At 41.5% G+C, this 25,434-nt stretch overlaps 1 protein-coding gene across 6 annotated transcripts in view; it reads left to right on the top strand.

Annotated features, from left to right (window-relative positions):
- The first annotated feature begins 1,681 nt into the window (after positions 1 to 1,681).
- The window catches only part of TAOK3 (TAO kinase 3), a 225,608-nt gene continuing 201,855 nt past the window's right edge, over positions 1,682 to 25,434 (top strand). For 2 of the 6 annotated variants that reach the window (XM_032168554.2, XM_032168551.2), the window contains exon 1: positions 1,682 to 1,947. The gene's annotated coding sequence lies outside the window, so the exon portion shown is untranslated. Of the gene's footprint in view, positions 1,948 to 14,223; positions 14,424 to 14,823; positions 15,011 to 25,434 lie in introns of those variants that run through there. The other 4 variants (XM_058425064.1, XM_058425065.1, XM_032168552.2 and 1 more) reach the window with 4 other exon arrangements.

A 25,434-nucleotide genomic window follows, 5' to 3' on the forward strand; every position in this document is an offset into this window, starting at 1 on the left:
ATCCCTTCTCAAAATGGTACTCAGCCACACCGCTCAGGAACTCAACTTGACTTGAAATGAAGTCCTGCCAGCCCCATTTCCACAACTTCTTTGCTTCCAGGCCTTCTCTGCCTACCCTAACACCCAAACTGAAACTTTAAAGGGGGACATCACAATTGGAATGGAGTAAGATTCTTTTTTTTTCTTTTTCTTTTTTTCTTTCTTTGAGACAGAGTTTTGCTCTTTCACCCAGGCTGGAGTGAAGTGGTGCGGTCTCGACTCACTGCAACCTCCGTCTCCGGGTTCAAGCGATTCTCCTGCCTCAGCCTTTCGAGTAGCTGGGATTACAGGTGCGTGCCACCACGCCCGGCTAATTTTTGTATTTTTCGTACAGACGGGATTTCACCATGTTGGCCAGGCAGGTCTGGAACTCCTGACCTCAGGTGATGAATGGAGTATGATTCTTAAAACACTAGAAGAAACATGTATACTGTTTAGAACACAAACACATTTTGTCAGCCGGAGTTAAAAAGTTAACAACCGAGGGTTCTCTGAGAACTAAGGCCTGCATACATCTGACAAAACTTAGGATCAAAATGTGTTCCTGAAACGAAACAATTTCTTCATAAAATGCTGAATTCTAAAGTCCATAAACTTACTTTTGGGGTTAAGAGTAAGGAAAGCAGTTTTTGTTTCCGGTGTTCATTTGATCAGCATATCCAGTTTCACAAAAATAACACAAATGGGTCTTAGTAGCATGATGCACTTTCACCCCTGGCAGACAGTATCCTTTAGCGTGGATCAAGAGGAGTCTGATTATCACATGTTAAACTTGGGTCAAAGCTCGTTATCCTTTGGCCACACGTTCACATAGAATCATTAAAACCTGTGGCCCTGGAAAAAGGTTATATTGAATAGGTTTGCTGAAACCTTGTTAAGCTAATAATAGGGTTCCCCTGCCACAGTCTTCCTACTGTCATAAAAACCTACAAACTGAAAATTTCTAAAGCTTTGTCCTTGCACCTATCAAAATGTACCCCGCATTGAACGCTTAGTTGGGCAAAGTATGCACCCAGTACTGTATATAGATTTTTTTTCCCCCAACGGTATCAAACTGACGGCTGCTGAACTCAACTCAAGGAGAAGCAACTCCCTTGCAAGAGATTTTAAAAAGAAATGGTTTAAATCCAAGAGATTTTTACAAATCCTGGGCAAATAAATGCCATATTAGTTCATGGCAGAATTACTAAGAAAGCTGTGCAAGTCTAGCGAGAGACTGGGGTCCTCCCCAAAGGCTCTAACATGGTGGTCCCTGGTAATCTCCCAAGAAAAGTAAAGGCGTGGGGAGAAGTGCCATGAACTTTGACCGGAGAGCAGCACAAACAAGACTGACCGCACCCCAGGCGGACCCGTAGGTTACTGAAGTTGCAAGGTCTTCCGCGTCTGAGGAGACCCCGCCCTGCCCTGTCCCGCCCACCGTCAACTCCGCCAATCCTCGGGCTCCATCGACCGCTCGGCTTCCCAGGCTCCATCAATCAAATACCTATGTACGGCCCCAGCCCTGTGCCCCGCGATCAGGGAAGGTCAGTAGAGAGCCTATTGGAGCCGAGCTAGGGGCGTGGTCCGGGGCAGGGGGCGGGCGGACTGAGACGGTGGGGCGGGGCGTGCTCGGCGCAGTCGGGTGCGATTGGCCACCCCTGGCAGGAGCCGCACCTCGGACAGCAGCAGCGGCAGCGGCGGCGGCCGCGGGAGGGTCCGTGTGGCGCCGGGCGGCGGGGTCCTGCGTGGAGAGTGGGACGCAACGCGGAGACCGCGAGCAGAGGCTGCGCAAAGCCGGATCCGGCACTCAGCGACCGGACCCAAGGATCCGCCGGAGAACAAGCCACAGGAGAGCAACTCAGGAACAAGTGTGGGAGAGGAAGCGGCGGCGGCGGCGCCGGGCCCGGGGGTGGTGACAGCAGGTCTGAGGTGAGAGCACCGGGGCGCGGGGCGTGACAGTGGCAGCCGAGGCGGCAGGACCCCAGGCGGAGTGAGGGGAGTTGCGGGAGCGGGCTCGACAGTGCAGACTGTGGAGAGGAGACCCTGGGAGGGACCGGGACCGCGGGTGAGGAGAAGGGACTCCGAGAGGGACCGAGGCAGTGGCTCTGAGTGGAGAGGACTCCGAGAGGGTCCAAGACTGAAAGTCTGAGGGGAGGGGTCTCCAAGAGGGGCCGGGACAGTGCGCGTGAGAGGAAGGGACCCGGAGAGGGGCTGGGGTAGTGGGGTGAGGGGTGGGTGCCTCATGAGGCACTAGGATAGGGGGATGAGGGGAGGGGTTCCCTGAGGGACCAGGTCCCGGAAAAGGTCCGGGACAGCGGGGAGAGGGGAAGGGTCCCCGAGAGGGGCCGGCACTGAGAGTCTGAGAGATGGGGACCCCGAGAGGGGCTGGGACAGCACCTGGGGAGAGGAGACCCCAAGGTGAGGGGAGGGGACCCAGAGAGGAGCCGGGACAGAGTAAAGAGAGGGGACCGGTCAGGGGATGTGAAGACAGGGAACCCCCAGAGGGCTTAGAACAGAGTGTGGGAAGACACCAGGAAGGGCCAGGACAGCAGGAGAAGAGGAGGGGTCCCGGAAAGGGGCTGGGCTGAGACAGCGGAGCTGAGAGCAGGACACCTAGAGAGAGGCCGGGACAGCGGGTGGGAGCAGGGTGACCCCGAGAGGGGCCAGGACAGCGGGGTGAGAGGAGGGGGCCCCCAGAGGGCTCGGGACAGCGCATGCGAGCGTGGGACTCCGAGAGGGGCTTTGAGCGTCGGGTGCAGGCGCGGACCCCGAGGGAGGAGCGGTGCTCCAGGGGTGCGGGTCGGGCCCCCAGTCACATAGCGAGGGCCCGGCGTGAGCAGCGAGGGAGCGGGCGAGGGGTCGCGTCCGCTGAGTTGCGGGAGCCCCCCCAAGAACGACTACGGCCGGGAGCCTGGGTCGCGGTCGCGGCGTCGGGCAAATAGGAACCGGCGGCAGCGCAGACGAGTGGAGCGGGGAGGTGCTCCCAGGGTCTGGCATCAGCGACCTCCCTGAGAGTGGAGTGTGAGCCCCCAGGACTCCGGGGGGACTCTGGAGCCGATTATGTAATGAAACATCTCCGAAGTGGAACGCACGGGCTGGAGGAGCTGGAGGTGCTGGTGGGGCTGATGGGGCTGGCCGCAGGACAAAGATCTTAGAATGATCAAGAGACCTGCGCGGCCTGACCTCTTCTCACTGGCCCGCTGGCTTCGCATTCGTTCCTTAGAGTTTGACGTGGATGTCTTGAAAGCGAGGGGCTTCCTGATCTTAATGAAAAGGTCAGGTGAAAAGTTGGAAGGGGCTTCTTCAAACCTCCCCCACTTCCCCCTCCGCAAGAAGTTGAAAGGGACAGGGATCCTTTTGGAGACCCGTGTTTTAGATTAATAAGAATATTTCTTTGATAGACCCTTGTGTTTTCCTGGACTACTGGTTTTTCATTTTAGCTCAAGGAGCTAAGAAACTTTTTCAGATTTGGCAGCATATCAGTATCAATGTTTACAATGCAGACTTAAAGGAACTATACTAGGTTTGGAATCTGGACTGTTTAACTTTGATCTGTTGGAGATAGTTGGAAGGTCAAACTAAATTTTCAACAGAGGTTTTGGAGTCGCGTAACTAAGAGCTCTTTCCAATTAGATTTCTTATCCTAAAAGCTGCCAGGATTGAGCTTTAGGCGTAATTCCAGGACAAGCTAAGGAGAGAGATAAACCTATTTAAACCAGACACTATGTGTCCTGGTGGGAGGCAAGTGTGTCTATTAAAAGGTTGAAACAAATAGTGGGAAGCAATAGGGGGTGGGAGTTGGGGGACGACAGCCTCCTACTCTGAGGGATGTGAAAATTAAACTAATCATCAGGCTAGTCGTTCACAGTACTTAGGATATGTTAATACTGCCCTACCTACTTTTCAAACTCGAATGCACATGCTTTGTTATGGTTGTACCCGGCAGTTTTGTATTTGAATTTTTAAAACCTCCTTTTCAATGTTTATAGGTTTTGTCTCCTCACCTCTTCTCTTGGACTGGTTTCTTTTTTTATAGAAGCAGACGTCGAAAATGATGGTTTTAGGAAAATAGTGAGGAATGTAATTATTATGTAATGTCAGTTATTTAGATATCGCCTTTGTTTCAGGTTTAGAATGTGTTTTATTAGAAATCTTTTACCAGTGTTTAATATAGGCAGTTTCAACTAAGAGGAATAAAGGAATGTTGTATTATTTCCTAAAGATATAATGTAGATGCCTTACATATAACTGCTATGTAAATCCAAGACAAAAATTACTGAAGTTATTTTTATCAGGGTAATAATAAGTAGAGGAGAAGCACTGTTTAGGGATTTTATTTGACATTACCTGATACAGAGCAGTTCTTATATGGCTTCAGAGAGTGTGGAGCTTGATGTGGTTATGAAAATTCCACTAACATGGCTGGGCGCAGTGGCTCACACCTGTAATCCCAGCACTTTGGGATGCTGAGGCAGGCAGATCACAAGGTCAGGAGATGGAGACCATCCTGGCCAACATGATGAAACCCCGTCTCTACTAAAATACAAAAAATTAGATGGCCGTGGTGGTGTGTGCCTGTAGTCCCAGCTACTCAGGAGGCTGAGGCAGAGGAATCGCTTGAACCCAGGAGTCAGAGGTTGCAGTCAGCTAAGATCGTGCCACCGCACTCCAGCCTGGCGACAGAGCAAGACTGTCTCAAAAAGAAAAAAAGAAAATTCCACTAACTAGAAGTCCTCTCCTGAGACATAGAAATTATACAGATGAGAGGAACAACAACAGCAAATACCGATTTAAAATATGAGACACTATATTTAAGATGTATTGAGTGTAATTTTTTTACATTAAATTTATTTTTCCAGAATGCTAGGTCGAATTCAAGTAAAAATAAGGTCAGTTAACTCAAAAGGGTATTTAGAACAGGCATATATTCATTTTGCAATGCATATAATGCATGAAATGGTCTGTGGAAGGATTGAGAATCTCAATACCAATAATTCTACAAAGTAATGGAAATATTTCAGCAGATACGCTTTCACCATATTTGTTAGCTCATTTCTGACTGGTACACATGGTCATTTCTTAAGACAAAACATTAAATTTATTTCCTCGTAAGAAAAGAAAGTGCTCTGATACTCCCCTAAGTGATTACTAAAGCAGCCATTTCACCCACATTATGTTATGGTATTGATCCAGAGACGTTAAAGAGAGATTCTTTGCAGTAGAATTTTTAGTGATAGTAAAGGCCTATAATAACTTCATTCCCTGGGGGGTTAGGAGAGTAGGGATTCTGTGAAAATTTTTTTCATTTATTTCAAAAAACTAAAACTATACTACAAGAAGCTATAAATATATGAAATCATTATACCTTGACTTGCTTATTTATTTACTTAATTTATTTGAGACAGGGTGTAGCTCTGTCACCCAGGTTGGAGTGCAGTGGTGGGATATTCTCTCACTGCAGCCTCTGCCTTCCAAGATAAAGCGATCCTCTTGCCTCAGCCTCCTGAGTAGCTGGGACCACAGGCAAATACCATCATGCCTGGCTTTTTCTTCTTCTTCTTCTTTTTTTTTTTTTTCGTATTTTTAGTAGAGATGGGGTTTCACAACATTGCCCAGGCTGGTCTCAATCTCCTGAGCTCAAGTGATCCATCCGCCTCCACCTGCCAAAGTGCTGGGATTACAGGCATAAACCCACTATGCTCAGCCCCTTTGTTCATTTAAACTTTTTATTTTCTTTTTATTTTTTTATTTTACTTTTATTTTAATTTTTTTTGTTTGAGACAGAGTCTCGCCCTGTCGCCCAGGCTGGAGTGCAGGGGCACGATTTCGGCTCACTGCAACCTCCGCCTCCCTGGTTCGAGCGATTCTCCTGCCTCAGCCTCCCGGGTAGCTGGGATTACAGGCGCGCCACCACACCCGGCTAATTTTTGTATTTTTATTAGAAGCTGGTTTTCACCATGGTGGCCAGGCTGATCTAGAACTCCTGACCTCAAATGATCCACCCACCTCAGCTTCTCAAAGTGCTGGGATTACAGGCGTGAGCCACCGCGCCCAGCCTATTTTCTATTAAAAAAATAACCAGGCCGGGCGCAGTGGCTCAAGCCTGTAATCCCAGCACTTTGGGAGGCCAAGGCGGGTGAATCACCTGAAGTCAGGAATTCAAGACCAGCCTAACCAACGTGGTGAAAACCCCTCTCTACTAAAAATACAAACATTAGCCGGGCTTGGTGGCAGGCGCCTGTAATTCCAGCTACCCAGGAGGCTGAGACAGGAGAATTGCTTGAATCCGGGAGGCGGAGCTTGCAGTGAGCAGAAATAGCGCCGTCGCACTCCAGCCTGGGCGACAGAGCGAGACTCCATCTCAAAAAATAATAATAATAACCAAAAGACGTTAAGATGGAGCCTTACAGTTCCATGTGAAGGCTTACAGCAACCACACATTGCAAGGTCTTTTTGGTTCTCAAACTGTTTTCAGTCTTTGTTTAGCAGGATGCAAATACTTCCCAGTATATTCAATAACACATTCTACACTTTCTATACTACTGGAGTCATATACAGGCAAACTATTGTAATCTTAGAGACTACCTTGATATCTAATTTGGTGTAATGTTTAAGCCAACCTGAATAAACATTTTCATTGCCTTCCAGTATTCATATTTGTTGATATTAGTAGCATAGGGGAATAGATGAAAACTGTTGGTACTTTTTAAAAAAATAGTCTTAATTAAGTGCCCCTTTTTTTAAAATAATTTTTTCCCTAGTTTTCATTTCTTCCCTCGCTCCCCCCACCCCCCGCCAAAAAAAAAAAAAAACAAAAGGGAGAGAGGGAGGGAGGATTTTGTGACTCTCCGAAAAAAGATGACTTTTCAGTAATGGATAGTTTTTCAATTCATATTTTTAAGTTGTGGGATATTATAAGATTGCATATCAGCATAGGGAATTTAATTTGTGACAATTTAGCTTTATCACGCATTTAATTGGTTGCTTTATTATTTGTAAGCTATATTAAAAGTTTTTTTACTGTTTCTTAGGCTTAGCTAAGTAAAAGAAGCATAAGTGATATTTATCTATACACCTATAATTATAGATTAGTTATGTTGAATTTATGGGCCAAAATGTGATCTCCCTCATTTCCAAGCTACAAGCACCAAATTAAAAAAAAAAAAAAAAAACTATTTCAAATTTATATAATAACTGATACAATTAAATTGATAAATTTTGTTCCAGACATACGTTATTAAAGTTACCTGCTTTATAAATCAACTTAATATATTTTTTTCCTGTCTGACTTGAGATTTGTTAGGGATATTCAATTATATTTAAAATCTTTCTAAGTTATTTCTACTTTGCTTGCTTGTTTTTGTTTTTGTTTTTTTTTTTGTTTTTTTTTTTTTGAGACGGAGTCTCGCTCTGTCACCCAGGCTGGAGTGCAGTGGCGCGATCTCGGCTCACTGCAAGCTCCGCCTCCCGGGTTCACGCCATTCTCCTGCCTCAGCCTCTCCGAGTAGCTGGGACTACAGGCGCCCGCCACCACGCCTGGCTAATTTTTTTGTATTTTTAGTAGAGACGGGGTTTCACCGTGGTCTCGATCTCCTGACCTCGTGATCCGCCCGCCTCGGCCTCCCAAAGTGCTGGGATTACAAGCGTGAGCCACGGCGCCCAGCCTCTTCCACTATTTTTGAGTGTCAATAAGAGAACCTTTTATTTCCACTCAAACAGGGACTCTATGCAGTATATATTTAATTTTATGTGTTTCACTTTCTAATGATATTGGCTTATGTCCATGGCAATCAAGGCTATGACAATTCAAATATGTTTTATTTACCCATTATAATAGATGGCACTAATCAAGACAGAATGCTTTCTTAAATACATTAATAACTTAATTAGTCTTGGCAGTAGTCACACTAAACAGAATCATAATTCATAGCCAATTTTCTTTATTTTTTATTATTTATTTATTTATTTTTTGAGATTGAGTCTCGCTCTTTTGCCCAGGCTGGAGTGCAGTGGTGCCATCTTGGCTAACTGTAACCTCCACCTCCTGGGTTCAAGCAATTCTCCTGCCTCAGCCTCCAGAGTAGCTGGGATTACAGGCACCAACCACCACGCCCAGCTAATTTTTGTATTTTTAGTAGAGATGGGGTTTTGCCATGTTGGCTAGGCTGGTCTCGAACCCCTGACCTCAGGTGATCGCCTGCTTCAGCCTCCCAAAGTGCTGGGATTACAGCTGTGAGCCACTGTGCCCAGCCCATGGCCAATTTTCTATTCTGTTCTGAACATTAGCTTTTAGTTTCAGGGTGTGTATGTGTAAATACACAAATACTTTCAAAACCGTATACATACAGTTTTTAAATGACCTAGGTCAAGATTTAATAGCAGAGATTTAAAATTATAGTAATATGCCTCCATCATCTCTTGGCAAAATTCTCTTCTGTTGTTTTATAGCAGTTTCCTGTTTACACGTGTTATTTACTAGCTTGTGAGGACAGAGATGGGTTTTATTCATCTTTGCATCCCCCATGGTAAGTATAGTACGAAGCACAGAGTATGAAGATGCTCAGTAAATGGGAATTGAGTGAATTAATGAATGATCAGCAAACTAGTAGATTATATTTATGTCCACACTTTGTTTCTTATCCTTATTGAGTGCTTTTTAAAATACATATATCTAAAAGGTATTGAAGAGACAATGGGCACACCTGTAATCCCAGCACTTTGGGAGGCCAATGCGGGAGGAGGGAGGATTGCTTGAGCCCAGGAGTTCAAGACCAGGTTGGGCAACACAGTGAAACACCGCCCCCGCCCCGGCCCGTCTTTACAAAAAATACAAAAATTAGCTGGGCGTGGTTTTACACACCTCTAATCCCAGCTCCTCAGGAGGCTAAGGTGGGAGGATCACTTGAACCTGGGAGATGGAGGTTACATGAGTAATGATCACGCCACTGCATTCCAGCCCGGCTGATAGAGCAAGACCCTGTCTAAAAATAAAAAATAAAAAGAGAGAGATAGTGATTTCTTTGGAATGTAAGAATAAATGTTAGCATTATTCATCTGCTACATAAAAAACAGCAAGATACAGTGGAAGGAGAGAGGGCCTTAGACTGGGAGAGATGTAGGCACCTATTTTGGCTCCATCACTATGCTGCCTGACCCTGGGCAGTTACTAAAGTCTTGATTAAAGCTCTCAATTCTCTCAACTGTAAAATAAGATGTAAAATAAGAATCCTCTTGGGATGTGTGAAAGGAATAAGTGAAGTGATTTTTTTAAAGTGCCAAGCACAGTGACACATAGGAAATGCTTAATGGTTGTTGTTTATTATGTTTTTGAAATAGAGTCTTGCTCTGTCACCCAGGCTGGAGTGCAGTGGTGCGATCTTGGCTCACTGCAACATCCGCCTCCCAGATTCAAGCAATTCTCCTGCCTCAGCGTCTGGAGTACCTGCGATTACAGGCACCCGCCACCACACCCGGCTAATTTTTGTATTTTTAGTAGGGGGATTTCACCATGTTGGCCAGGCTGGTCTCAAACTCCTGGGCTAAAGCAATCCTCCTGCCTTGGCCTCTCAAAGTGCTGGGATTACAGGCATGAGCCACTGTGCCTGGCCTCTTTATTATTTTAATCACTTGAAACAATTTCATATTGTGTGTGTGTTCTACTCCTAGTATCTAATCATTTGCTGAATCTCATAGCTGGCTCCTGACTTTTTCCAAAAAGAAAAATTAATAGATTCATACATAGGGAAATTGAAACTCAGAGAGGATAAATGACTTCCAAAGGTCACAGAAACCATGGTAAACCAGACCACTATGACCTAGATCTGGTTTTTCAACTCAGAACATCTTCCACTTTATACCTCTCAGTGGTGGAAGGATCTTATGAGGGCCTTAATAAGGTGCAAGGGAAGGACAGCCATGACAATTTTCCAGTCTCCTTTTCGTTTTCATTCTTCCTAGATACACTGTTACTCTCTTATTCTCCCTAAAGTATGGCCCTGATTTTGACACTCACATGTTCAAAACCTTTAGTAATTCCCCATGACATACCAAATTCAGTACAGATTTATAAACCTGTTTTATTTGTTTGTTTGTTTGTTTTTTGAGACGGAGTTTTGCTCTTGTTTTCCAGGCTGGAGTGCAGTGGCGCGATCTCCACTCACTGCAACCTCTGCCTCCCGGGTTCAAGCAATTCTCCTGCCTCAGCCTCCCGAGTAACTGGGATTACAGGCATGCGTCACCACGCCCGGCTAATTTTGTATTTTTGGTAGAGACAGGGTTTCTCCATGTTAGTCAGGCTGGTCTCAAACTCCCAAACTCAGGTGATCCGCCCACCTCAGCCTCCCAAAGTGTTGGGATTACAGGCATGAGCCACCGTGCCCAGCCTATAAACCTGTTTTTAGGCTCCTATCAGCCTGTTTCTGTGTGTCTGTCTGTCTGTCTCTCTCTCTCTCTCTCTCTCACACACACACACACACACACACACACACACACACACACACAGTGCCTTGACCAGACTGGTCTTCTTACTAGCCAAGCGCTTAGTGATATGCCCCATTCAGGATTTTGTTCCATTTCTTTTACCTAGTATGCCTTCTGTTCCTCATTTCCCAGAACTACCTCTAATGCCATCTTTCATGAGTCCTTCTCTGATTATCCTCCTTGCTACTCTCTGCTTTGAATTCCCTAAGTACTTGATTTGTACTTTTTCTTATTATATAATACTCTCTAATATTAAATTGTAGGATTTGTACTTATCCTTCTTAGATGTCCATATTCTTAATTTTAAAAGGACGGTGTCTTATACATCTAACCTAGTGTCTTGCAACTAGTAGCTTAATTGTCAAATTGTATGGAAATTTAATACTTTAGGTTCAAAATAATATTTAAATATAATTATACATACAATTCTGTGTGCAATTGTAAGATATAATTATTGCTGCTGGTAAAGATAATGTGCATTCCTAAGAGAAGAATTCACTTGTGACCCTGACAGTTGGTAAATCTGATGCCAGTGGTAGCAAGTATATGGGTACTTGTATGTTCGTTTTTAACATTGATGATATTCTCTAAAGTGGCCTTTGACTCAGTGTTTCGTATTTGTTATTTTATTTCCTTAAGTGGTATTTTTATCAGATTGGTATTTGGAAGTTTGTTTTCCTGTCTCTTTCTTTCTTTTTTTTTGAGACAGAGTCTTTCTCTGTTGCCTAGGCTGGAGTGCAGTTGCACAATTCCGGCTCACTGCCACCTCCGCCTCCCAAGTTCAAGCAATTCTCCTGCCTCAGCCTCCCAAGTAGCTGGGATTACAGGCACATGCCACTACACCCAGCTAGTGTTTTATATTTTTAGTAGAGACGGGGTTTTGCCATGTTGGGCAGGCTGATCTCGAACTCCTGACCTCAGGCGATCCATCCACCTTGGCCTTCCAAAGTTCTGGGATTACAGACGTGAGCCGCTGCACACCTGGCCTGTTTTCCTTTCTCTAGCTATTAGCAACAATTGAAATAAGACTGTCATTTTCAACAGAAGGTAGATGTTCACTTGAGTCAGAGGTAGAGCCTGGGAGAGGGAGGCTTAGCACTCTGGTCTTCCAAAGCAATTTTTCTTACTGTGTGATCTAGGCAATTTGCGACTGTGAACAAATAAACTTATTGTTCCATCTTTCCTACCGTATCCTTCACCATAGCACTTACCACCTCACATGCCGAATATTTTGCTTGTTTGTCTTACATTCCTACGTGCAAATTTGTCCAACCCATAGCCCGCAGGCTGCGTGCACCCCAGGATGGCTTTGAATGGGGCACAACACAAATTTGTAAACTTTCTTAAAACATTATGAGATTTATGTGAGATTTGTGCACGGACCTTTTTCTTTTTTTCTTTTCTTTTTTTTTTTAGCCAATCGGCTATTGTTAGTGTTGGTGTATTTTATGTGTGGCCCAAGACGATTCTTCATCTTTCATTGTGGCCCAGGGAAGCCAAAAGATTGGACACCCCTAAATTTTAGGTTCTGTAAAAGCAAAGATTTTTGTTTTATTAATTGCTTTATCTCCAACTCATAGAACAGTGCCTAGCAGTTAGTAGTTGCACAATAAATATTTCTTGACTGACTAAATAGAGAAATTTGGCTTTGAGAGTTCCTCCGATTTGTTGGCTAAAAAGGTTTCGTTATTTTAAAAATAAGGAAGTCTCCAGACTGCTTTCCACAATGGCCGGACTAATTTACTTTTGCACCATCAGTGTATAAGCAGTCCCTTTTCTCTGAAGCGTCACCAGCATGTTTTTTTATTATTATTATTATTTTTATTAATAGTTTGACTATGCTCACTACCTGGGTGATGGGATGCATACCCCAAACCTCAACATCGTGCAATATTCCCATGTAACAAACCTGTACATGTACCCCCTATATCTAAAATAAAAGTTGAAATTTAAAAAATAATAAGGAAATAAAATCCTAGCCAGGCATAGTGGCTCACACCTGTAATCTCACCACTTTGGGAGGCTGAGGCAGGTGGATCACTTGAGGTCAGGAGTTCAAGACCAGCCTGGCCAACATGCTGAAAACCCCGTCTCTACTAAAAATACAAAAATTAGCTGGATGTGGTGGTGCATGCCTGTAATCCCAGCTACTTGGAGACTGAGGCATGAGAATCACTTGAACCCAGGAGGCGGAGGTTGCAGTGATCCAAGATCATGCCACTGCACTCCAGCCTGGGTTGACAGTGAGACTCCGTCTCAAAAAAAAAAAAAAAAAGAAAAAGAAAAAAAAATCCTAAGGAAGTAAATGATAGTTTGGAAGAGTAGTATTCATCTGCAAATTCTACTCTCGGGGTTTTACATTTTTCTTGGAGCAGCCTTGAATTTACTATATTTTTATTTCTTTGAATGCAAATGAAAGCCATTCCTACCACCATACCATACATCCAAGATGGCTGTATCTCATTCTGGCTAAAACCGAAGAAAACTGTTCACTGTAATGAAGTCTAATGGAAGCTTGATGACATGGCTTTTAGGCATTAAAGTCTAATAAGACCAAAATAATAATAAAATTCAGTGCAGGGCATTATCCCTTGATAAAAAATTTCACTTGTTTTGCTTCGATGCTGATATTGACCCTGAAAATTGGTCAAATCAAGCTTCTGATGTTAATTTAGGGTTGTTATCAGTTTTCTGCATGTACAAGTAATTGGGTTTGAAATGTGTTTTAAGCCTGAATTAAAATAACTTAGTCACTGATGACTCATAGTGAGAAGTTTTTCCTTTTCCCTGCTGGAACATATGCCTTTACCTCCAACATGGCCTTTTAAAAACAATTAAAGCATAAAAAACACTACTTTTGTGTCACAGTTTCTGGAAAAGTTCTGTTTAGGTTTAAAGTGGTGACCACTTATTACAATGCTTCTTAGTAACTACACTAACTACAATTGAGTTTCCAAATTTCCATACAAATTTCTTAGTCTCTGCCTTTATGGAAGTTTCCTCATCATATATGAAATGCTCAAAAGTCCACTAAATAGTATATGAATGACCACAGGGACTTTATTTTGTTCATTATTGTATTCCTAGTGCCTAGAACAGTGCCCTGCACATAGAAGCCAATTACTATGTATTTGTTGAATGAAATCACATACTTTTTTTTTTTTTTGAGACACAGTCTCACTCTGTCGCCCAGGCTGGAGTGCAGTGGTGCAATCTTGGCTCACTGCAGCCTCCGCCTCCCGGGTTCAAGTGATTCTCCTGCCTCAGCCTCCCGAGTACCTGGGATTACGGCCTCCTGCCACCACGCCCAGCCATTTTTGTATTTTTAGTAGAGACTAAAAATACAAAATGTTGGCCAGGCTGGTGTTGAACTCCTGACCTCAAGTGATCCGCCTGCCTCGGCCTCCCAAAGTGCTGGGATTGCAGGTGTGAGCCACCACACCTGGCCACATACATTCTTAATAATCGTGCATCTTAGAAAAATAATGAAAGTATTGAAATAAATTTTCTCCAGCTTTTTTGAATTAGGTAATCATCAATTCACAATCATCCTAGTTTGGGTGTCTCTCGGTATTAGCCCAAGGTAGTTCTGTTCGAATAGTTGCTAGCATTGCTTGTGCCAATCTTAAATCTCCTTTAGTGGATCTCTTACAAAAGGAAGGGTGAATTGCCACCACCCATAGGCACTTGCACCTGTGGGAACCAATGGGCGTTGTAACAGGAAATACTTCAGCTTGCAATACTGATAGTAATGTGTGGCACCCAGGTCACGCTGTTTTTATCTGCAGTTCCTTTTTAGTATTGTACAAAGTTTCTTGAAGATTTTTAAATACATAAGTTTAAAAGAGAATTAACTTTCAATTTGCAAATTAAAATGGAAATGGTTGCCTTTTCTTCATTATTAAGAGATGGTGAGTTGTCCTCCTGTAAGTAAATTGGTTCTTTTCTTTCTAATATTGTGTTCCATGAAACCTTACTCTAGTATGCAGGGAGAGTGGAGGGTGCCTAAGTGTAAAATAATTAAAACTTAAGCTGATATAATTACCAATAATAGTAACCAGTTCTGATATCTACTTGATACCATAACAGTGAGCATTGATAGACTTTCATAGATTTTTACATAAGATTAGCTTGAGCAAGTTTTCCTCTTTTGTAGGTACTGGGGGGAAAATTCTGGAAAAATTTTTAGAGAGTTCTTTCTAAAATGTCGAAATGCAAAACTGTATAAATTGCTGTTGACGTTAGCTGTCTGACCAGGAAGTGCTCTCTTTAAGCCTCACTTATAAAACTAAGTGTCTGTAATAACTTCCTTTCTCGGGATGAAGGTGCTGATAGCCTGGGGTGTTCTTGTAACTTAAGTTCAGTTTTTTCTTTACTGTGAGGAAGAGGCAGTTTTTTAAATGAAGCCGTCTCAGGGGAAATCGTATTGCTTGTTGTAGCTAAATACGGAATTTTTAAAGTCTTTAGTATGTTGAACTGGAAATATAGGACATGCATTTGAGATCTACTGTGAGTAAGTGTCATTGGTATTTTATTTTACATTTAATGTTTTATTATAAATATGGTTTGTGTCTAAACACTGTTAAAAAAATGAGTAAACTCTGTTGAATTTCATGTGAAATATTTATGGCCTTAGCTCAAAGTCCAGCTGAGAGTAATCACCCTCAAAAGTCATTGGATTCATGTGCTCTATTTAATTTAATTTGTACTTTGTTAATCTACAAATAAAAGTGGCAATTTTTCAAAAAAATTTAATTTTTTTCTTTCTCCTGAATAAGGTAAATGCTGAGCATCAAATACAATACTAAAATTTTGTCAGAAGAGTCTTTTAAACAAAAAACCTGAAATATACTGAAGGTCATCTTAAATGGATGCAGTTTATGCTAATGAATGATATTATTACTTTAAAACAATATTTCACAATCAAGCTACTCAAAGTGGCACACTGTTCATCCTAGAGATCTTTAAAAGTAACAAGCCTGCCTCCTATTTTTCTTCATTCACAGAAAGGGAAAATAGTATAGAAAGCAGAACAGTTTCTTGAATGTAATACCAAATTTAGAGACAGAAAAGTCAGAGGGTTTGGTCACATTTATTTTGTTGTGTAACTTTTTAAATCAATTTAATGCATAGAGTTAGCTACTTATTAAAGTATAAAAATAGAACATGTTGGCCATTAGGTTATTAACAATTTATGTGACTACTGTAGTCCATAAAATGAATTTAAAGTAGGAAAACATACTTTTTTTGACATGTCATCATTTGTATGTTAAAAAGTTAATGCAAGATATGTTATAAATCAGGAAAGCTACCTTAATTTCTTTACCAACTTCACCAGTCTCTTCGAATGAGGTTTAAATGAAATGTATATGCTAACATGTGACTGTGATATCCAGACTCATAATACTGTGCAGGTTAAATGTGTAAATTAAGTCTTATAATTATGCATAGGATGTTTTCATTTAAGAAGCATTGCAGTGGATATTACTAATGGGGGGCGCTATTCTTTCTAATGTATGAAAAAGGAAATTTTAAGTGTCAAATAATCTTTAAAATGTGATGTTATATAGCATGTGCTTTTTCTCTAAGATTTATGCATGTTTGAAACTTAAAAGTACAAATTATGTAAATTTCAGCTTGCATAGAGAGGCCTTTTATGATTGTCTGAATGTTATATTAACAGTCCAGAAATATCCCAGTCATAGCTTGGATGGGGGTGAAGCAGAGGAAGTGGGTGGTGCTTCATGATGACAGATTATTGCAGATTATATGGCCGCCTGCCAAAATGACACTCGTTGAAGGGAAAAGTAGAAGTTACAAACTGCGTCCTATTAATTTGTACGTGTTTGTTTAACCACTTATAACTGTTTGCTTGTTTTATACATAGATGACAAGTTTTAAACTCCTGAATTACTTAAAATGTGCTTAACCTTCTATAGTTTATTGTGGCCATATTCCTTATCTCTGATCTGCAAAGATCACACTGACCCTTTTGTGGAAAGCCACGTGTTAGCAGAAGAAAGACGAGGGAAGGATGACAGAATTTAAAACTAAAACTGCTTTATTTTCTAGTTAAAAATAGTTCTGAGTTAAAATGTAAGGATGTCCCATCACATGTGGACAATTTATATAAAATATAGCATACTAATACAAATAATCATGTCTTATGAAAAAGTTTATAGTTCTAGATTGTTCTGGTTTAGCTTGAAATTGAGATTCTTACTGTTGCAACATAAAAGGAAGCTTTGTGAAGGAAATATGACATCTCTGCCCAAATGCATAAGGAGGGAATTACAGTGGGGAGTTATTTTTAGAAGTATCTTATGAATACATTTCATGTACTAAGAACATTTTTTAAAGGTTAGTTTCACTGGTAGGAGTTATGCAAGTTGCTCGGGTCACTGGATATTCTATTAAGAAATCATTATGTCACCAACCAACCTAGTTAGTCTTAAACTGGCTGATCTAAGTAGTAGCTTGCTTATTTATTGATTTAGAGACAGAGTCTCACGCTGTCACCCAGGTTGGAGTGCAGTGGCACAGTCATAGCTCACTGCAGCCTGGAACTCCTGAGCTCAGGTGATCCTCCTGCCTCAGCCTCCCCAGTAGCCGAGACTACAGGCATGTGCCACCATGCCTGGCTAATTTTTTAAAGTTTCTTTTTTTTTGTAAAGAGGGAGTCTTGCTGCGTTGCCTAGGCTGGTCTCAAAATCCTGAGATCTTCCTGCCTCTGCCTCCCAAAGCTCTGGGATTACAGGTGTGAGCCACTGCACATGGCCATATCATTTTTTTTAATGTGACCAAATTGAGGCCGGGCATCGTTGCTGATGCCTGTAATCCCAGCACTTTGGGAGGCTGAGGTTGGAGTATAACTTGAGGCCAGGAATTTGAAACCACCCTGGCCAACATGATGAAGCCCCGTCTCTACTGAAAATACAAAAATTAGCTGGGCGTGGTGGTATAAATCTGTAATCCCAGTTATTCGGAAGGCTGAGGCATGAGAATCACTTGAACCTGGGAGGCAAAGGTTGCATTTAGCCAAGATTGCACCACTGCACTCCAACCTTGGCGACAGAGCGGGACTCCATCTCAAAAAAAACAAACAAAAAAAAAGAAAAAAACAAAAAAAAAAGTGACCAAATTGAGAAGATATTGAGATCCTGTCAATACCATCAAATAGTAATGCAAGTTACCCTACTAAAAGAGGGGAGGGGACAGTTACATTCCTAGTGCATAGTAGTGTCCCATTCTCCTTCAGGAATGGAATGCCATGTTTTCAGTTCAAGGAAAGGTTGGAAGTGAGTCAAGGAATCTATCATTTGTATCACACAATTCTTAGAATTGATGCCCTTCCCTAATTCTTTTACACGATCAGCAGCATATCCAGGTTTCTGGTATTTCTTACTTTCAGTTTCTGTCACATAGGTTTGGGATTGGCAGGATAGTTTAATGTTTAATAAGAATGTGGCAGATAAACATGTCTGCCACCTACTAGCTTTGTGACTTTGCACAAATCCCTTAACCTCCCCAAAACCTGTTTCTTCTTCTATAAAATTGATATAATTATAATACCTACCTCACAGGATTGTTGTGAGGATTAAATGAAATAATGTATGAAAGGCATAATTTTGGCCACACTGTAAAGGAAGAGCTCAGTGTGCAAGAATAGTTATGCTTATTTTTGCCATTTTTGGATATTTCAGTTCTCATTCATAGCTTCACCAGAAAATGATCATGGAAAGAGATATAACAACACATGGCATTATATATAGATAATAAAATCAGCGTTATAATAATAGAAGTATTTAGAAAGTACCAGGGAACACAGGGATGAAACCCACCGATCTTATTTATGCCCTTCCTCTTACCACATTGTGTACTACCCATTCCAAGGGGATGGGAAGAAGGAGACAGGGATTGACTGTAGATTTAATAATTATTCATCAAAATGATTATATAATCTGACAAATTTCACTTTAGTAACATTTTTCATTTTGTTTCAATTGAGATCATTTCCTCCCAATTTGATGAAACAGCTCAGGAAACAACATGGTGAAGTGTTGATTTCCTAAAATGTTATTTTCTCAGTAGAGTGTGTTTGTTTTCTTCTGAGTGCACCACTCAGATAAAGTTAGGACTATGTCTTAAGATTTTAGATCAGCTAAAAAAAATTGTTTTGGTGACAATAGAACATAGATATTTACATGTATATTTGAATACAATAGTCTCCTCTTATCCTCAGTCTTGCTTTCTGTGGTTTTAATTACTCATGGTGAACTGTGGTCTAAAAATACTAAAGTGGAAAATTGCAGAAATAAAGCATTCATGAGCCTTATTTTATTTATTTATTTTGGGACAGAGTCTCACTTTGCCACCTAGGCTGGAGTGCAGTGGTGCGATCATAGCTCACCACAGCCTCAGCCTCAAACTCCTAGACTCAAGGGACCCTCCTGCCTTGGCCTCCCAGATAGCTAATTAAAAAAAAAAAATTGTAGCGACAGGATGTATTAGTTTGTTTTCACGCTGCTAATAAAGACATATCTGAGGCTGGGTAATTTATACAGGAAAGAGGTTTAATGGACTCACAGTTCCACATGGCTTGGGAGGCCTCACAATCATGGCGGAAGGCAGGGAGGAGCAAGTCACGTCTTACATGGATGGCAGCAGGCAAAAAAAGAGAGCTTGTGCAGAGAAACTCCCCCTGATAAAACCATCAGATCTCATGAGACTTATTCACTATCACAAGAACAGCATGGGAAAGACCCGCCCCCATGATTCACTCACCTCCCACTGAGTTCCTCCCACAACACTTGGGAATTGTGGGAGCTACAATTCAAGATGAGATTTGGGTGGGAACATAGCCAAATCCGGTCTGGCCTCAAGTGATCCTCTGGCCTTGGCCTCCCAAAGTGCTGGGATTACAGGCATGAGCCACTGTGCCTGGCTCTATTCATGAGTTTTAAATTGCTTACCCTTTTGAGTAGTGCGATGAAATCTCCTGCTGACCTACTCCTTCTAGCCAGGGAAATGAATTATCCCTTTGTCCAGCCTATTTACACTGTAGATGCTAACTGCCTATTCGTCACTTAGTAGCTGGTTGTCTTGGTTATCACATTGACTGCTGTGGTACTTCAGTGCTTGTGTTCAAGTAACCCTGATTTTACTTAATAATGGCTCCAAAGTGCAAGAGTATTGTGGCTAATTTATAAATTAAGCTTCATTGTAGTTACGTATGTATAGGAAAGGAAATAGTATATATAGAGTTCCGTACTATCTATGGTTTAATAAATCCACTGGATTTTCTAGAACATACTCCCCACACATAAGGGCAACTACTGCATAAAGAATGTTTTCTTTTCTCACCATCTGAGACTCTCGGGTTCATATCTTGTATTGGGTCAGTTAACTTTGTTGATATATTGAAAATATTAAAATTAATTCTTACATAAGCAGATTTTCATAGGGATGTGTTAGCAAAACAGATGTGAAATTTAGCGGACACCACAGTCAATTCACTAAACCAAACAAGGAAACTCCTTATAGGATACTTGAAAAAAAAAATGTTTAGCCATTGTGAATATACTTCTAGTGTTTAAAATTTCAGAGTGTTAATCTGTAATGTAACCCCTTTGTTTCCTAGCCAGCTCCTGGCTTATTCCATGTTTTTCCTTGTTTCTGAGAATTCCTAACATAATAGTTTCAAGGCTCATTACATCACTGGTAAAATGCACTGTACCTCGTGCACCTTTCCTATTCAGACCCTTATTGCCTCGTTCCTGGACTACCACAGTGGCCTGCCTTCATTTCAGTCTCTTTTTTCCAAATCATCATGATGAATCTTCTTTAAATGCTACTTCTAGCATGTCACTCCCTTTTCAGAGAGCTTCAGCGGTCCCCTGTTTTCCACTATGTTAAATCTAACTTCTTCTGCTTGACTTTCAACACCCTTTCTGATTTGCCTGTACACTATTTATCCAGCTTCATTTCCTATGATCGTGGGCCTATTATTTCTGTTCTATTGAAGTCAGTCTCTCAAACACACCAAACTCATTCAGGTCTCTGCCTTTTACTTCACCCAAAAAGCCCTTGCTTGGAGCTTCTCGCTGCTTACTCAGATTTTACCATTCCTTCAAGATCCTGTGTAAAGTGTACTTGGTGTTGGATGCTTTTCCTACTCCTACTATTTTCCTGCAAATTCTCAGGTGATTTTTAATTTAGCAAACCAATGAACAAAAATGTATGTAGTGTCTTCTATCACACACTCTTGTATCTTCACTAATGTAAACATTTTGAATACAAACACTGTATCTTTTAGCTAAATCTTTCACAGTTCTAGCATAATGTGGAGGAAACTGATTTTGAAGAGAAAGAAAAAATAGTAAATGTATTTCATCATGCTTATCTAAAGTCAACTCAGGCCGGGCACAGTGGCTCGCTCCTGTAATCCCAACACTTTGGGAGGTCGAGGTAAATGGATCACCTGAGGTCAGGAGTTCGAGACCAGCCCGACCAACATAGTGAAACCTTGTCTCTACTAAAAATACAAAACTAGCCGTGCATGGTGGTGCACACCTGTAATCCCAGCTACTTGGGAGGCTGAGGCAGGAGAATTGCTTGAACCCCAGTGGTGGAAGTTGCAGTGAGCCAAGATCGTGCCACAGCACTTCAGCCTGGGCAACAGAGTGAGACTCTCTCTCAAAAAACAAATAAAATAAAACCAGTAACCCTAGTAATATAGTAATGTTGAAGGGACCTGAATATTTTTCCTATTTGGGTCCAGTCTGTCACCTCATTTACAGAAAAATGTGAGACAAATGAAGACAGTTTTGTTACAGATTGTTACAGATTTGTTACAGATTGATATGTTTGCTTTTCTTTATGAGAAACTATATATGTGTGTATGTGTACAGATACACATACACACATATATTTATATATATGGTTTTTTGTGGTTTTTTTTGAGACAGAGTCTCGCTGTGTTGCCCAGGCTAGAGTGCAGTGGCGCAATCTTGGCTCACTGCAACCTCTGCCTCCCAGGTTCAAGCGATTCTCCCTGCCTCAGCCTCCTGAGTAGCTGGGATTACAGGCGCATGCCACCATGCCCGGCTAATTTTTGTATTTTTAGTAGGGACGGGGTTTCACCATGTTGGTCAGGCTGGTGTCGATCACCTGACCTCGTGATCCACCTGCCTTGGCCTCCCAAAGTGCTGGTATTAAAGTGATATAGCCAGCTGCCATTGGAGAGATACAGTTTTGATAATAACAGCTTTCCATCCTATAGAACTATAGATTAAATATAATAATTTAATTTTACACAACTAAGAAGCATTTTTACCCAATTATTTAAGTAACCTAAGTACAATTAAGTGCCTACTGTGTTATAAGGTTAGGCTCCGTGAAGGTGTGCCCTGCAAAAACTATTAGGGAATTCTGTTAGGCAAGACAAAGTATATATTCAGATGCTTAAAGATAGGAATACTTATTACTTCAATTGGGTGTTATAATCAGTCTCCTATCTTTTTAAATAATATATACTTTCCTTTGTATTGATGCCAAGGAGCTTATAGGACACCTAAATGACAACTTTTAAAATGCAAAATGTTTTATATATGTAAGAGTATGGATATTTGAAAATGTCTGGTTAATGCTTTGAGTTTGTTTTGATGCTTGGCTATAGATGCAGCCAGTAACACCATACTCTTTGTCCATTTATTTACTCAATAAACATTTACTGAGCATCTACTCAGGTCAAGCCTTGGACTACTGCTGAATAGGACTGTGTTTCTTCCTTAACTAATAAGGAAACAATTAAACTATTTAGGTACAGCAATGCTGCAGAGACCCATATGATGCTAGAAAAACACATAGGAAGGGCACTGATTCATCCCCTGTTCTAGTTACCTAAACAAGTATACAAACTACTCCTCTATTCCTAGTTATGCCTCAGATTTCTTTTCTTTTTTTTTTTATTTCTTTTCTTGAGACAGAGTTTCACTCTGTCACCTAGGCTGGAGTGCAGTGGTGCAGTCTCAGTTCACTGCAGCCTCCACTTCCCGGCTTCAAGTGATTGTCGTGCCTCAGCCTCCCAAGTAGCTGGGATTACAGGCATGTGCCACCACGCCTGGCCAATTTTTGTATTTTTAGTAGAGACGAGGTTTCACCATGTTGGCCAGGGTGGTCTCAAACTCCTGATCTCAAGTGATCCACCTGCCTCAGCCTCCCAGAGTGCTGGGATTACAGGCGTGAACCACCGCGCCTGGCTTTTTTTCTTTTTCTTTTTTTTTTTGAGACGGAGTTTTGGTTTTGTTGCCCAGGCTGGAATACAATGGCATGACCTCGGCTCACTGCAACCTCCACCTCCCAGGTTCAAGAGATTCTCCTGCCTCAGCCTCCCGAGTAGCTGGGATTACAGGTGCCCACCACACCACCATACCCAGCTAATTTTTTGTATTTTTAGTAGAGACAGAGTTTCACCATGTTGGCCAAGCTGGTCTCGAACTCCTGACCTCAGGTGATCCACCCACTTCAGCCTCCCACAGTGCTGGGATTACAGGCGTGAGTCACCATGCCTGGCCTCAAATTTGTCTTGTAGCTGAAGACCAGTCATTTAAACTTGTTACTCCACAGGATGGACAACAACAATAACAATTGTTGAATGAGTGCTTGTTAGGTGCTAGGTATTACAATATATGCTTTTTATATAATGAGTATCTCAACGAACCTCTATAATGGATATTTGTGTAGATTCACACACATTCTTAAATAGACTTTATAGGGGTGTATATTGATGTTCAGAGAGGTTAGGTGGTTTGTTCAAGATCTGTGGCAGAACCTGGACTTAAAATCAATTCTATGCCTATGTTTATAACTGTTGTGCCATGTACCCCTCATTGTGAAGATTAGAATTAAATAACCATACTGTTCTATTAGTGCCTACAGGATAAGTGCTACGTAGCCCCAAGATGTCATTCATATATGACAATACAAAAGCTGGTTAGATAACATGGCAACAGTAAAAAGTTGTGGACTATTCAGTGAAGTTATGGACTATTCAACACAGTTTAGGATTTTTAAAAAATCATTTTAGGCATACAAAATAACTAAGATTTTATTCATTTGAAATAATAATTTTATGTTACATTGCGAGTCTCACAGTGACTTTGTAAGGCATTATATCCTCACTTTGTAGATGAGGTTATGAAGGCTTAGAGAAGTTTAACCGCATCCTAAAGATGCCACAGTTAAGTAAGAGAGTTAAGTGATTTGGCTTAAACCTAGATTTGCTGATTGAAAGGTCAGAGCTCTTTTCCTTTATACCACAAATTGAAGCTGTCACTTGGGAGATGAAACTAATAACTTTTTTGTTTTTTTAAATTTAGATAAAATTTTATGATATAAAACTTACCTTTTTAAAGTATAAAATTCAGGTTTTTAGTATATTTGTGATGTTGTTACAACCCTCATCACTAACTCTAGAACATTTTCATTACACCAAAAAGAGTTTTGTACCTGTTAGCAGCCACTCTCAATTATCCCCAACCCCTGGTAAGCACTAATTTACTTTCTGTCTCTATGGATTTGCCTACTCTGGACATTTTGTATAAATGGAACAAGACAATATGTGTCTTTTTGTGTCTGACATCTTCACTTGGCATAATGTTTCAAGATTCATCCACATTGTAGCGTACATCAGTGACGATTCCTTTTTATGGCCAAATAATATTTCATTATATCTATGTGCCACATTCTGATTATTCAAGAGTTGATGGATATTTTGGTTACTTCTACTTTTTGGCTATTAATAATGCTTCTGTGACTGTAAATATACAAGTTTTTAAATGAACATATTTTTCCATTCTCTTGGGTATATACTTAGAGTGCAATTGCTTATAATTACTTTTTGTAAAATAATTAAAATGAAAATGCTTTGAAATGATTTGAATCAGCTAGCACGGTGGCTCATGCCTGTAATCCCAGCACTTTGGGAGGCCAGGGCGGGCGGTCACCTGAGGTCAGGAGTTTGAGACCAGCCTGGGTAACATGGTGAAACCCCAACTCTACTAAAAATACAAAAATTAGCTGGGTGTGGTGGCGAGCACCTGTAATCCCAGCTACTCAAGAGCCTGAGGCAGGAGAATTGCTTGAATCTGGGAGGCGGAGGTTGCAGTGGGCCAAGAACGCACTACTGCCCTCCAGCCTGGGCAACAAGAGTGAGACCCGTTCTCAAAAAAAAAAAAAAAAAAAAAAAAAGAAATTATTTGAGTCATTTATTCAGCACTTATCCCTCCCCCACCCCTCACAAAAACACACATAATATTGTGTATTTAGCTAATTTTATCCCATATCTTTTCTTCAGAAATAAGGCAGAGGCCAGGCGCAGTGGCTTACACCTGTAATCCCAGCACTTTGGGAGGCCGAGACGGGTGGATCACGAGGTCAGGAGATCGAGACCATCCTGGCTAACACAGTGAAACCCCGTCTCTACTAAAAATACAAAAAATTAGCCGGGCGTGGTGGCGGGCGCCTGTAGTCCCAGCTACTCGAGAGGCTGAGGCAGGAGAATGGTGTGAACCCAGGAGGCGGAGCTTGCAGTGAGCCGAGATTGTGCCACTGCACTCCAGCCTGGGTGACAGAGCAAGACTCCGTCTCAAAAAAAAAAAAAAAAAAAAAAAAGAAAGAAAGAAAGCAGAAGCAGACTTCAGCTCAGATGCTGGACAAGTAGTCTTTAATTCCAGATGAATAGTCTGTGTTTAACACTGCCTCCTCCATTGAAGGCACTATGGAAAGCAAATAAGAATCCTGATGTAAGTCATATTCAGTTAATGGAATTAAGAAAAGTCCATGTCCTTTAAAAGCAAGATAGAATGACATCAAGGTCAACAAGAAGCTGTCAGGTACTTTCCATACATGAAGAAGGAAGAGATTACTTCCGTACTA

Source organism: Hylobates moloch, unplaced genomic scaffold (genome assembly GCF_009828535.3).
Source record: "Hylobates moloch isolate HMO894 unplaced genomic scaffold, HMol_V3 SCAFFOLD_12, whole genome shotgun sequence".
Lineage (NCBI taxonomy): Eukaryota > Metazoa > Chordata > Mammalia > Primates > Hylobatidae > Hylobates > Hylobates moloch.